Genomic DNA, 13,076 nt, shown 5'->3' with positions numbered 1-13,076 from the left:
AGCGATCGCCATTCACTGTAACGTTGCGTCCAACAGCATCTTTGAAAAAATACGGTCCAATGATTCCACCAGCGTACAAACCACACCAAACAGTGCATTTTTCGGGATGCATGGGCAGTTCTTGAACGGCTTCTGGTTGCTCTTCACTCCAAATGCGGCAATTTTGCTTATTTACGTAGCCATTCAACCAGAAATGAGCCTCATCGCTGAACAAAATTTGTCGATAAAAAAGCGGATTTTCCGAATGGACAACCTAAGACGCAGCCGCGGTCAACATTTAAATGAAATTATCTTCAAAAAGTAAATGTCATGTACCAATCTAACGTTTAAAATAAAGAACCGATGAGATTTTGCAAATTTTATGCGTTTTATTGTTTAAAAAAGTTCTCAAGCTCTTAAAAAATCACCCTGTATAAAAATCGTTTTATCAACTCAAAAAATAAGTATATCTTTTTCGTACGTATGTAATTAACATAAAATCGATTTGGCGCTCAAATTCATTCAGATATCAAAAATAATATCAAATTAACAAATTCAAATTTTAATTACTTCACATTTGTAACGATTTCTTATGAAAACGGGTAAATTCATTTGAAAAGTCATAATAGAAGTAGAAGAAAATGTTTTTACTTTGAGTTGGTAACGTTGATCTTAATCTATTGTGCGAAAACTAACGTTTATTTAGAATGGATCATGAAATTTTGTTCAATACTATTTTTCAAATGGCCGGAAATAACAAATAAAGTATCCAAAATAAATGGTACTCGATCACTAAACATTCTAGTACCTGCGAAATCAACACTACACTAGTTTCTAAAAAAAATGTTAATCGGAAAAAACCTAACATTATTTTTTTTTTTCGGAAGAACCCTCCTTTTCTTGGTTCCATTTTTCATTTTCAGATATCGCGACCGATAATGTGCCAATAGCTCAAAACCTTTTAAATAAAGACAGAAAATAGACTTTTAATCAAATGACATTGGCTTCGGTTGACATCGGAGGAAAGTAACTGTACTGTAATTTTCAATGAATTTTCATGAAAACTGTAAACAATTTTCCACATTGATAGAATCATTTTTTCGGCTGATGTAATATTATCGGCGGCACGATTGAAATGTGATAACCGGCGCGCTGATCATCTTTTTCTTAAATTGGCGGCGTGTCGAAATTATCGGCGGCGGCGGCGTGGCGCGGCGGCGTGGCGCGGCGGCGCACAGCTCTACTTTTTAACCGAGGCCCGGGGGGCCGAATGTTATATACCATTCGACTAAGATCGACGAACTGAGCAAATGTCTGTGTGTGTGATGCACTCACTTTTTTTAGAAATGGCTCAACCGATTTTCAAAAACTAAAATTCAAATGAAAGGTCTTATGGTCCCATAGCTTTCTATTGAATTTCATTTGGATCCGACTTCCGGTTCTGGAGTTATATGGAAAAATGTGAAAATTAGAAAAATAGTGTGCACTCAATTTTCTCTGAATCGGATCAACCGATTTTCACAAACTAAGATTCAAATGAAAGGTCTCAGTTTTCTAAAAATTTGTACAACATTTTATTATGATCCGACTTCCGGAACTAAAGCGTGATAAGTGGAAAATTTTCAATTTCATTCGTATTTTTTCACGAACGATGGTCTAAAACAGGTGCAAATCCCATATAACTGTCTGATAAATTCTTCTAGTTTGCAGAACTTGTTAGTTTGTGATCATAAAAACTTAATTCGACACAACTACCTCCCGTTTTATTTTCCGAAAGCACCGAAATTGGTGAAGAAAAGGTCCAAAAATAGAATTCACTTCGATTTCTCTGCGATGCTTGAACCGATTTTCACATATCTCAATTTGAATTATTTATTTTTAAAGCTACTGTGAAATTTCATCAAGATCCGACTTCCAGTTCCGTAGTTACATGAGGCGATGAGTGTCAAAGTTTTCCAATCGCCATATAGAATGAAAATAAGTATAACACCGATACGTGGTGGTACGGTGGAAGAAGAAGACACAATCCGAACGATGCGTGCTTTGTTCTATTTCGTACACGGTATAAAGAAAACGAAAGGTTACGGATGTCTGCTGTTAGTGTGTGATATTGGTAAAAGACAGAGCCACGGTTGATAAAATTTTTAGCTATTTTATGATAAGTGCGACCGAAAGAATAAAAAGAATGTAAAATCGAAGGAAAATTAATGATATGAAAAATAAAATAAACGAATGTCAATAAACTGAAGTTTTTTTTAAATGTGCAATTTACACAGCTGGTAGTGCAGTAATACCGTGACGGTGGTGTAGTGATGTCAATCGCAATAATAATAATCATAATTCGACTACATGTTTTAAGCTGCTGATTCATGCTGTTTAGCTTGACTTACATATGCAGAAGAAACAGAAACGTAGGCTGGCTTCGTCCGTTAGATTTCGTTTAATTGGTTTAATCGAAATAGAGCATGAGATAGTAAGTCTAGATTTAACTAGGCTCAAAGCTGATCCAATTTGGATGTCATATTTGTTCTCGACGTACCCTGGATCCACTCCAGAACCCAAAGCAACCAAAAACACTAATATGGGGTAAGATTGCGACCTCAGTTTTTTGGGATGCTCATGAAATTAATCAACTACCTTGAAATAGATGGGACTATCAACAGCGGACAATACATTGACTAATTGATGCATTTGAAAATCGAAATCGGATAGAAACAACTCCAAATGGAAAAGAAAAACCTACTCTTAACCCATCTGGTGATGTGATAATGCCTTTCTCTTGCCATTTACACAGCTTCATTAAAAGATTTTTGGTTGTTTAATAAAATAAATTCTAACGCGAATTTGGTCTCATTTTTGATAAAAATTCATTCAGACTGATTCGGGTAGATAGCGAAAGTTCTGCGTTTACGTCACATATTCGGCAATATTTCTCAAACCAAATGTGTTGAAAATAATACATTTGAACTTCAAAATTGTTAAAATAGAAAGTAGTGCTATTTTTCGGTTGCGTCACTTATACGATTATATCTACAGAACCGGAACAGTCAGTCATATGATTATCGAATTTGATCAACATTATAACAGTAGCTTCCAAACTTGTAGAAATCGGTTCAGCCATCTCCGAGAAAAATGAGCGTATAGATAAAAAAAAGTTGTCACTTCTACGATCATTGCTAAAAAGTGAATTTTTCTAAGTTAGTCCCGGGACTTATTGATCCACATGTTAAACTAGGTTTAAAATATGTGAGATTTATACCATAGTTTTGCGCATGGTAAGCTGTTTAATTTGAACTGAAATTTTCTTAAACCCACTTCCGTTGAATGTTTAGTTTTCAGTACAAAGTGAAATTATTTTCGATCAAAAAATTGCTTCCCTAGGTGAGTCATAAGAATGCATTGCCTAAAATAGAAAAAAAAGCCATGATAGGTTCAAAATAGCACCCGAGCATCAGGAAAATTAAAATTACACCCATTTTCCAGACATCAGGAATTTGCTTTGCATCAACCAAAAAATAAAAAAATAGCGTCGACTCCCTCATGTTGATACATGAAACATAAATATTTTTATTTTTACGTAGGTTTGCATTGAAGCATCCTCCCGCTCATCACATTTCATCCGTTCTGAAGGACTCCGACTTCACCATCGCCCGTTTGGTGCACGATATTATTTTGTCATAATGCATATTTTTCTACCCTCGTTAACCGGGAATCCTGTTGAACGGAATCGCTTCAGGGCTATGCACTTCCTGGCATTTCGCTACGACCCGGATCGCCGTTGTGTCGGAAGCAGTGGGGAAAACGCTAAAAAAGATATTTCGGTCCGATGGCTGCGAATGTTACTTCGCCTGAAAAAAATATATTTGCATTTTGATAGTAAAGTTAACGACTTTTAGTTGCAAGGTATTGTTCCTAAAATTACAGTATTTGTGGTTTGACGGGCGCCAACTTCAAGTATATTTATTTTTTATAGGGCGTTACCGTTGTTCTTTGATTAGAACGATTGACTCTCCAAAATTTGCTCATTTCTGTATTCATCAAAAGCATTACGCTTACTAGCGGTCATCCACTTCGACAACAGTTGGGCGTTTGAGCTGTGCAGTGTTCATGGTACATTTGCTAGCAACCAATTTAATTTATTTCATAATTGGTATTCATTCGAATTTCGCACGAAATGTGGTGGTAAGCCGCAAGGACCGTCAAGCACGCACACTCGGAAAGGAGGGAACCGTCGCAGTCGAATCGGTGACCTCAACAAGAACCTACCTTTGACAGTATGGCACTTGGGCAAGTTGTGTTCTGACCCTATTTCCGCAAAAGTGCGATTTCAGAGCTGGATCGGAGCACCAAACCGCGTCACCTTCTAACAGCCGGTACCCAAGCTGGAAGGCACATTCAGTTTTTATGTTTTCCAGGTCGCCTGGTCACCGGTTTTAGCGTTGCTTTCCAGTGTGTATGTGTCAAATTTTGCTAACTTCCGCCAATTAAATTTCTGTCGCCACTTTTCTTTTCTCAGTCAACTTTTTGCCTTTGTTACTAGACCGACTCGTGGTTAGTTCGGCTCATTAGAAACATGCTAAAAGGCGATAAAACTGTTGTCTTAGCGATTTTCGTTGTGGGTTCACTCCGGAACTGGTTGAAAATTTTGTGTGGATCGAGCAAATGAATCATATTTGAATGTAAAGCAGAAAAAAAGAATTTCTTCAAACGTTTTGATTCCAGTCTCTAATATCCAACCGCCAAACAGTGTTTCCACTATAAAGACAAAAACCACTCGACATAATTAAGTCGCAGCCAATATTACTCGTCTGAAATTATAACGCGAATCTCATAACAACGGAAGCGCTCCCAGCAAACTTTTCCCATCAGCCCGAGTTAGGCGTCAACTTGCATCACTTTCAATTATTTAAATTCACTTTAGAAACGCGAAGCCACCGCCGGGCCCGGAACAACTAATGTCTTCATTGATTTCTGACCGGGGACTTTTGGTTCGTCCGCGCTGTCCATCGCAGCCAGTCAGAATATCGATTTATGAAGAAACGTTTCCGAGCTAGGCAAGCAATGTCAGCATTGAATGGAGATATGAAAATAAATGACCAACTTCCTTCCCTTTAGTGACCGTTTGCAAGAGTGCAAGAGTCCCCGCCAGTCGTGCAAGTCAGTATCGTAGACACACCATCGAGATGGAAATTGAATTAAAATTAGCTACTCAATAGTCCGAAACTACATAAGTGCAAAGTTAACGCCACGCGTGATGGAGTGAGTGCCATGCGGTAAACGAGGCACGCGCATGTATTCATAAAAACATAATAGTAAACTTCTAGAGGAAAGGAAACTGAATTCTTACCGCTTTCCAACACTTCAAATGGTTCAAGAAGGCAGAGCATTGCATTCAAGATTAGGCCACTAAAAGTGACATAATTCACAACGATATATAGGGGAAAGTCTTATAAAGCGCCCCTACTAGCCAAAACGCCCCCTTCCCTTTCTTAAGCTTTGAAGACTTTTCTGAACCAAAGTTTTATCACTAACACTATCTTTTCGTAGGATCTTTCTGCTATGCAAGTTTGGTGGTTGTCGTTTGCAGGAAAGTATGAAAAAACTAAAAATTTCATTTGGCTGCTTTTCGATGTAAGGTTTTGCTTCGACTAAATAGATGTTTTATCCGCCATTTCTTTGACATACTGATTATCTCAAAACAGTAACTTTATGGACATTTCAAGAAGCATAATGCATCATTGTTGTGGGATAAAATGTCTTTTGTTGTGTGCCATGCCACTGATTTGTTGTGAGATATATTTTACGGCTGCTGGGGCATTATGTCTGAGGCGAGCGAAAAAAACTAAGAATGTGGCCGCTTTGGAAAATGTGTTTATATCAATCAATTCTCATCTTTTCTATTGGAGTCATTGAAAATTATGTTGCTCATCCGTATTGCAATGAAATACTTACATTCTCGAGGAAAACATATCAATACACTTGGAAATATCTCAATGTTTTCTTAAGGGGGGCATATTATAACACTTTACCCTATTCGTCAAAATAAAAACCAAGAGGATAAACAATCGGTCGCGAAACAAATCTTTTGACGTACTTTTTTCATCTAACTACCACCTTATTTCAAATCATTGTTTTAAACAAATTACCTAAAATGAACTAAAATATTTTGAAGCCCTGATTTACATCAGTTCGCCTTTGTGTCTCGTTCGATACAGTCGAATTTGGTTTGGTCGTTACTAAGAATCTACGTTCGTCTACGAGGGAAAATGGTAGAGTACTGTCCAAAGCCTGCGCAGTCTCAAAGTTATTTCTAAAATTGTTGAAGATATTTAGCTTGAAATTCTATCAACCCAGCCAGGAATGTTCATCTTTTTACTTTTTTCCATAGAAAGGAAATTTCTCTTTAGAAAGGAAATTGCTGAAAAAACTGACTTTCGAACAGAGTCTCGGAGACCCACAGTGTTTTATACCATTTGACTCAACTCGACGTTATTGCAAAATGTCTGTGTGTGTGAATGTACGTGCCACTTTCGACGAATTTTTTCATCGCTCAATTATCTCGCAGATGGCTGAATCGGTTTCAACAAACTTAGGGTCGTTTAAAAGCTATTCTCGGGTTATTGATCAAGTTCGAAGATCAAATAGCTGTCCCTTCTGTTTCCGCAGATATAATAGTATAAGTAACGTAACCGACAAAGAGCGTTGTTTTTCTACCGCTCAAGTATCTCAAAGTTGCTTGAACCGATTCCAACATGCTTAGGCTCGTTTGAAAGCTAAAATTGGATTGATCAATTTCGAAGATTAAATGGGTGTCACTTCCGGTTCCGAAGATACACTCCAAAAAAATTTGAATTTTACGGGTGACTTAATCTCACATACGATGTAATTCATAAAGAAATAATTTGTCAAATAACTGAAGATTTTATTTGTAATGACTTAATGTTAGATGAGCTTGAATTTTACTGGATTCGACTGTAACTTGCGTTCTGCTAGCTGGTGCGACTGTATAAATTTAAATGCACCTTCTACCAGCCAAGCAGATGCATGCTCCTGTGGCTCAGTCGATTAAAAGACGTACTTTGCGATCCAATGATTCTCGGTTCAAGTCGCGCCGATTGCTATCAGTATTCTTTTACTTTTTAATTCAATTCATGTCATGGAGTCTTAGACACAATATTAAATATTCTTCGACGTAAATTTGCGTGAACTGCGACGCTCCATTTATGTGCATCTAATAAAATGTAAAATCACAGGGTTTTTCAAGTGTGTATAGTAGTATAAATTACGTAAGCGACAAAAATATTTCTTTATCGTCAAATTTCCTCTGAAATTGTTGAAATTGAATAAACTCCTAGTCTAGAACCGGTGAACCTAGAAAAATGGCAGTATTTTAAAAAAAACTGTTTTAATCCTTCTAGTGGTGAATAATGTCTCTCTCATAGTTTTCATACTAGCATATATGATACTGTAGTATTCTTCAAAATAATTCTCTTCTATTCTTGAAAGAATAACTGGAATCGCTTTGCTTGGCAGTCTACTGATAATGGCTATCGATTGGAATAGTTTTGATGTCGATTTAGAATTTTATTTACATTTTTTTCCCCCATTTAAGTGATGATATGAAATTTTTAACACACTCTACTCTATAATTCCTGAACCGGAAATCGAATGAAATTCAGGGATTCCGTATGGGACCACAGGACCTTCATTTGAATTCAATTTTGTGAAAACCGCTCAAACCATCGCTAACAACAATAAGTGGGATCCATTTGGAAACTATGAGCACAATTTCCTGTGGCTCCGGAATTGGAAACCAGGATAGCCGAAATCAGTTTATTTGGCCTTCTACTGGTGGTTACTGTCGAACATAATAGTTTTGAGACCAGTTTAGAAACTTATTTAGGTTTTTTGTTTTGCTCCTTTAAGTGATGGTATAAAATTTTCAACGCACGTTACCCTATTATTCAGGAACCGGAAGTCAGATCCAGATGAAATTCAGAAGTTTTGTGTAAAACTATAAGACCATTCGTTTAAATCTAAGATTATAAAAATCGATCACGCCATCTCTTAGAAAAGCGAGTAAGGTATTTGCAATTGAAATTTTACACTTATAAACCTATAACTACGGAGCCGGAAATCGTATTAAAATGAAATTCTGATGTTTTTTAAAGGACCATAAGGCCATTTTTTTCAATTCAAGTTTTTAATATTCGGTCACGCCCTCTTTGAGAAAAATTACTACGCATATTTTTATGTTATTGCACATTTTACCCTGCAACTCCGGAATCGGAAATTAGACCCAAACAAAATTTTCATTCGAATCTAGTTCGTGGAAATCGGACTAGCCATCTCCGAGAAAGGTTGGTGCACTTATTTCAACAATGTTTTGTACATTTTACCCCTTAATTTCGGAACCGGAAGTTGGATCCCAACAATATTCAATAATTTTGTATGAGACCCCTAGACCTTTCATTTGAATCTAAGTTTGTGAAAATCGGTTCAGCCGTTTCCGAGAAAAGTTAGTGCAAAAAACGTTGCGTACACACATGCACACAAAGACATTTTGCGTACTCGACGAACTGATTCGAATGTCATATTACACTCGGCCCTCCGGGCTGCGGTTTCCACCGTACCTACTGGATAACCTTTCTTTATGAGAAAGGCAAAAAAAGGTTGCAAACAGATTCAATGGCCGCACGAATAATTTTATACTATTTTACCCTAATTCATTTCAGAATTTGGGTTCGGAAAAAGTTTAACTCAAGATACGACTTCTGAAAAGTATCGGGATTAAACAGTATAACAGAAAGGATCGAGATTCTAAATTTGTTTTTAATCTACTTTTTAACGTTTTCTACTCGTACGTTGATTAAATCGATTTTGTTTAACCGCAATCAGCCTACTTTTGGTAGTGCGAAAGAAAGTTTTATGGACTAAGAAAAGAGTTGGAGTAAAACGGGTTAAATGGTCCAGTGAAGACATTCTCATTGCATACATTAGGATCGTTGGAACTTTTTACGTAATATGGATGAATTTTGGTATTTGACCTGCTTCAGGTTTATAGATCAGAATTCAACTTATAACTAGTAGAGCTCAAAACTAAATTAATTCAGGAATCATGTTAGTTCAGAAATCGTTAATCAGAACAAATTGGCTCAAATGGCACGTTCCCCTTGATATTTGAAGATTTGTGCCTTGCCATCAATTTTTTTAGCATCATTTTCCCGATATATAAGAGGGAAGGATTGAAAGGAAATGGTAAGGGTTGGACTAGGAGGATGGGAAAAATTGACGACACAAAAACACATAAAAGCCGAAGTAAATTCTGCACCCCTAAGGGATGCTGAACAATCTGCTGGGGATCACATTTAGTGGAAGCAGAAGTAAATTCAGAACCTCAAAGAGGTCCCGAACAGTCTGCTGTTAATAAAACCTCCAACCCCGAGAGGATTTAGAGATCTTGCAAAAGCGACACAATCCTGCACTCCCGGAAGAATGCAGAACGATTCGCAGTATGTACGAGCAGAAGTAAATTCGGTACCCCACAAAGGATGCCAAACAATCTGCTAAACCCTATTTAAGTGAATACAGAAAGGATTCATTCACTCCAGGAAGAACCATAAACCCTTCTGACTATAGCTCCTTACCACATTGGGTGAGAAACGAGAGAATACCCTTTAATTTTAGCTCCGCATACACAGACTCAATCATGTATGGAGAACCAAAAACCCGGATACGTAGTTGCGTCCATGCGGGACAGTTACATATCAGATGATATGAAGTACCGTAATCGCATTCACACAAATCACACGAATAATACTCTTGGAAAAATGCAGTAGACACTTTGACATTTTCAGATTTAAATCTGGTAGAAATACTTTTGTCTGAGCGCAAGTTTGCAAGCTGCGCCAGTAGCTGGCATGTTTGGATGCAGCCCAAGAACGAATCTTGTGCTTTATCCAACTAGTTGAAAGTGGTAAAGCTGGTTCAGGACCAACGAAATCATTCGTTGCACCAGCTCTAGCCAACTCATCAGCCCATTCATTTCCAGTAATACCAGAACCCATAAGAAGTAAACAGCATTTGAAGTGCTGAGGTCTTTAATTTGAGTTCGACATGCGATCCCTAGATTCGACCGTGAGTCATTCGAACTGAGTGCTTTTAAGGCTGCCTGACTGTCGGAACAAAAATAAATTCGTTTACCACAGATCCTCTGCTGAAGTGCCGATTGTACTCCACACAGAATCACGTAGATTTCTGCTTGGAACACAGTACAGTATCTACCAAGTGAATGAGACTGCTCCAGCCTCATTTCACGACAGTAGACACCAGCACGACCATTCAACAGAGAACCGTCCGTATAGCAAACTATGTGTTCATCAAGTTGTGGCTCCAAACAACCAACGTTCCTCACGAAGAGGATAGTTCAGATTGAATGTTGTGAAAGGAAAACTGCATGTGAGAGTGAGAGGTCACTAGGAGCGAATAAATACTCATCTCAGGTAAACATTTGAGACCACAAGTGAGTGTGGCTAGTAGCACAGTCTAAAGGGTCTGCTTTAAGTGTTAACCTTAAGACGATATGCACAAGACGATGCTTCTTGTTTTAGGAACACATGTAGTGGTTTAATGCACAGTAGCGCCTCTAGAGCAGCAGTAGGAATTGTCGTGAATGCTCCTGTCATCGCTATTAGGACCAGAGATGGCATTTCACCACAGTGATAAACGCTAGAGTCAGATTTCTGCCACACCGAGGATGAAAAAAACGAAGCACCGCACAAAGAGGAAAGCGCACTTCTTCTCTGTGTCGAATAGACAGCATTTGAGTGTGTGCTTGTGGTTAAAGCAGCTGGCGCGAGTGAAACACATTCTCTTCGCATGAATCGCTCACACGCGCTCTTGTCTAAATACACCCAAGTGACCACTGACGCGTGATTGTGAGCGAACACTTCTGTGAACTTCAATTAATAGAGAGTAGATCTGGCCTTGCTATGAAAAATTTGCAAGGAAAACCGAAAATTTTACGATAAATTGTTTTATTTTGCTGATTTTGCGTGTCCACGCTTCATCTACGAAAACCATACAGCAGAGTGCTCACCGGCGTGTGCACCTCTGTGAAAGTATCTGCATCCACCTCAGAGAATTTATTAGCTAATGCTCTAGCACTTTGGTGCGATTCAGTGGAAGAGGTAAAAGGAAATAAACAAACGCACTCATGATGCGTGCACACTTACACAACAGTGGTGTATAAATGTGAAAGAAAAGAGCTCTCGTTGAAGTTGTCAGTGCGAGGGGAGAAATTTTGCTTGCTCTTCGTCACACAGAGGAGATAGACATCTCTGATTAGGACCATCCTTTGGAGATAATTTAGCTTTGACTGAACTGTCGCAACTTCTCCTTTCTGCCACCATACAAGACATCCATATGCTAAAATTGGTCTAACAATAGTTGGGTAGATCCAATGAATATATCTGGGTTTGAGTCCCCATGATTTTCCAAAAACTCGTCTGCATTGGCCGAAAGCCATGCAAGCTCTTTTAATCCTGAAATCAATGTGAGCAGACCAATTCAGTTTTGAATCAAGAATAACCCCAACGTATTCAACTTGATCGACCACAGTAACCTCTGAACCGAAGAACTGTAACGGACGAGCTCCTGTGATTATCCTACGATGAGTGAAAGGACCATTGATGTTTGGCCGTATTTACAGATAATCCAACCTGACAACACCATTTCTCAACAGATCGCATGGCTTGCTGCATTAAATCAAAGAGAGTGCTAAGGCTTATACCGGTCAGCAACCGGCACCTTGAGGACACCCACAGACACTCAGCTTTCTAATCTCTGCTTGCCGAAGCGATGAGCAAAGAAGTCGATTGCTAGGCATTGCGTGTATCCAATTTGTGATACTTGAAGGTATGCCATGACCACGGGCTGCTTCCAGAATTGAATTGAAAGACACGTTATCAAAGGCACCTTTAATATCTAGGAAAACTCCCAAGCAAGATTGCTTTTGTGAGAAAGCTTTTTCAATGTTGTACACAACATCATGTAACAGGGTTGTAGTGGACTTTCCACGCTGGTAAGCATGTTGCATTCCATGTAGCGGATGCACGCCCAGACTAACATTCCTGATATAGTGATCGACTATGCGTTCCACTGTTTTAAGAAGAAATGAGCTAAGACTGATAGGCCTGAAACTCTTCGCTTCCTCATAAGTGTCGCGACCGCCTTTTGGAATAAATTTGACAATTATTTCCTGCCAGGCTCTTGGAATATATCCTGTCGCAAGACTAAAAGTAAGTATTTACTTCAAAACATGTTTGAAATGTTCATACCCTTTCTGCAGTAATACTGGGAAAACTCCATCCTTTCCAGGAGATTTGTACGGAGCAAAACGCTCAACTGCCCATTTGACCGATTAAATCATCACGACGCTTCGAGCAAATACCCAAGAATCGTAACTACCTGAAAAAATCTCGGGAAGAGCTGTCGGTGATGGATCCATACATCCTGGAAAGTGAGTGTTAAAAAGATAGTGAACTACATCACCTTCATCAGACAAGTGTTCAACATCTGAAGTTCTTAAGAAACTGACATTGAAGTCCTTAGACTTTGAAAGTAACTTATTGAATCTGCTAGTTTCGTTGAGACTAGAGACATTTGTGCAAAGGCTTTTGTAAGCTTTTTTGTAAGCCCTTCGAGCCGATACGAACTCCCCCGACCCATCTCTGCGTCGGTGGTTTCAAGCTCTTCTGCATAGTTTTCTTAGTCTAGCAAGTTCAGCATTCATATGCTGCAACGATGAGTGAGTTTGTCTCGTCGACAACATTTTCCAAATCAATTGAGGTTTCAATTGTTGGTTGGTTCCCTTCAAATCTAGTCGCCAAGCCCTCTTCATAGAGGTTTGTAGATTTGGGACTACGATATGTGATAATATCAAATTTAACGTTTGAATGATCAAAGAAGATGTACTTATGATCAGACAACGAAGATTCGAGCTCATCGGAGACGAGCCAATTCACCAACTCATGCGCAATTCTATCAGAGCAGAAAGTTACGTCCAAAACCTTCTGGTCCCATGTTGACGGTTCAAT

At 38.6% G+C, this 13,076-nt stretch overlaps 1 protein-coding gene across 2 annotated transcripts in view; it reads right to left on the bottom strand.

Annotated features, from left to right (window-relative positions):
• The window catches only part of LOC131439103 (roundabout homolog 1-like), a 267,685-nt gene that overhangs the window by 149,717 nt on the left and 104,892 nt on the right, over positions 1-13,076 (bottom strand). The window lies entirely within an intron of this gene.

This window comes from Malaya genurostris, chromosome 3 (genome assembly GCF_030247185.1).
Source record: "Malaya genurostris strain Urasoe2022 chromosome 3, Malgen_1.1, whole genome shotgun sequence".
Lineage (NCBI taxonomy): Eukaryota > Metazoa > Arthropoda > Insecta > Diptera > Culicidae > Malaya > Malaya genurostris.
The sequence above is the reverse complement of the archived record's forward strand: the minus strand, read 5'-3'. Positions and strand labels throughout refer to the sequence as shown.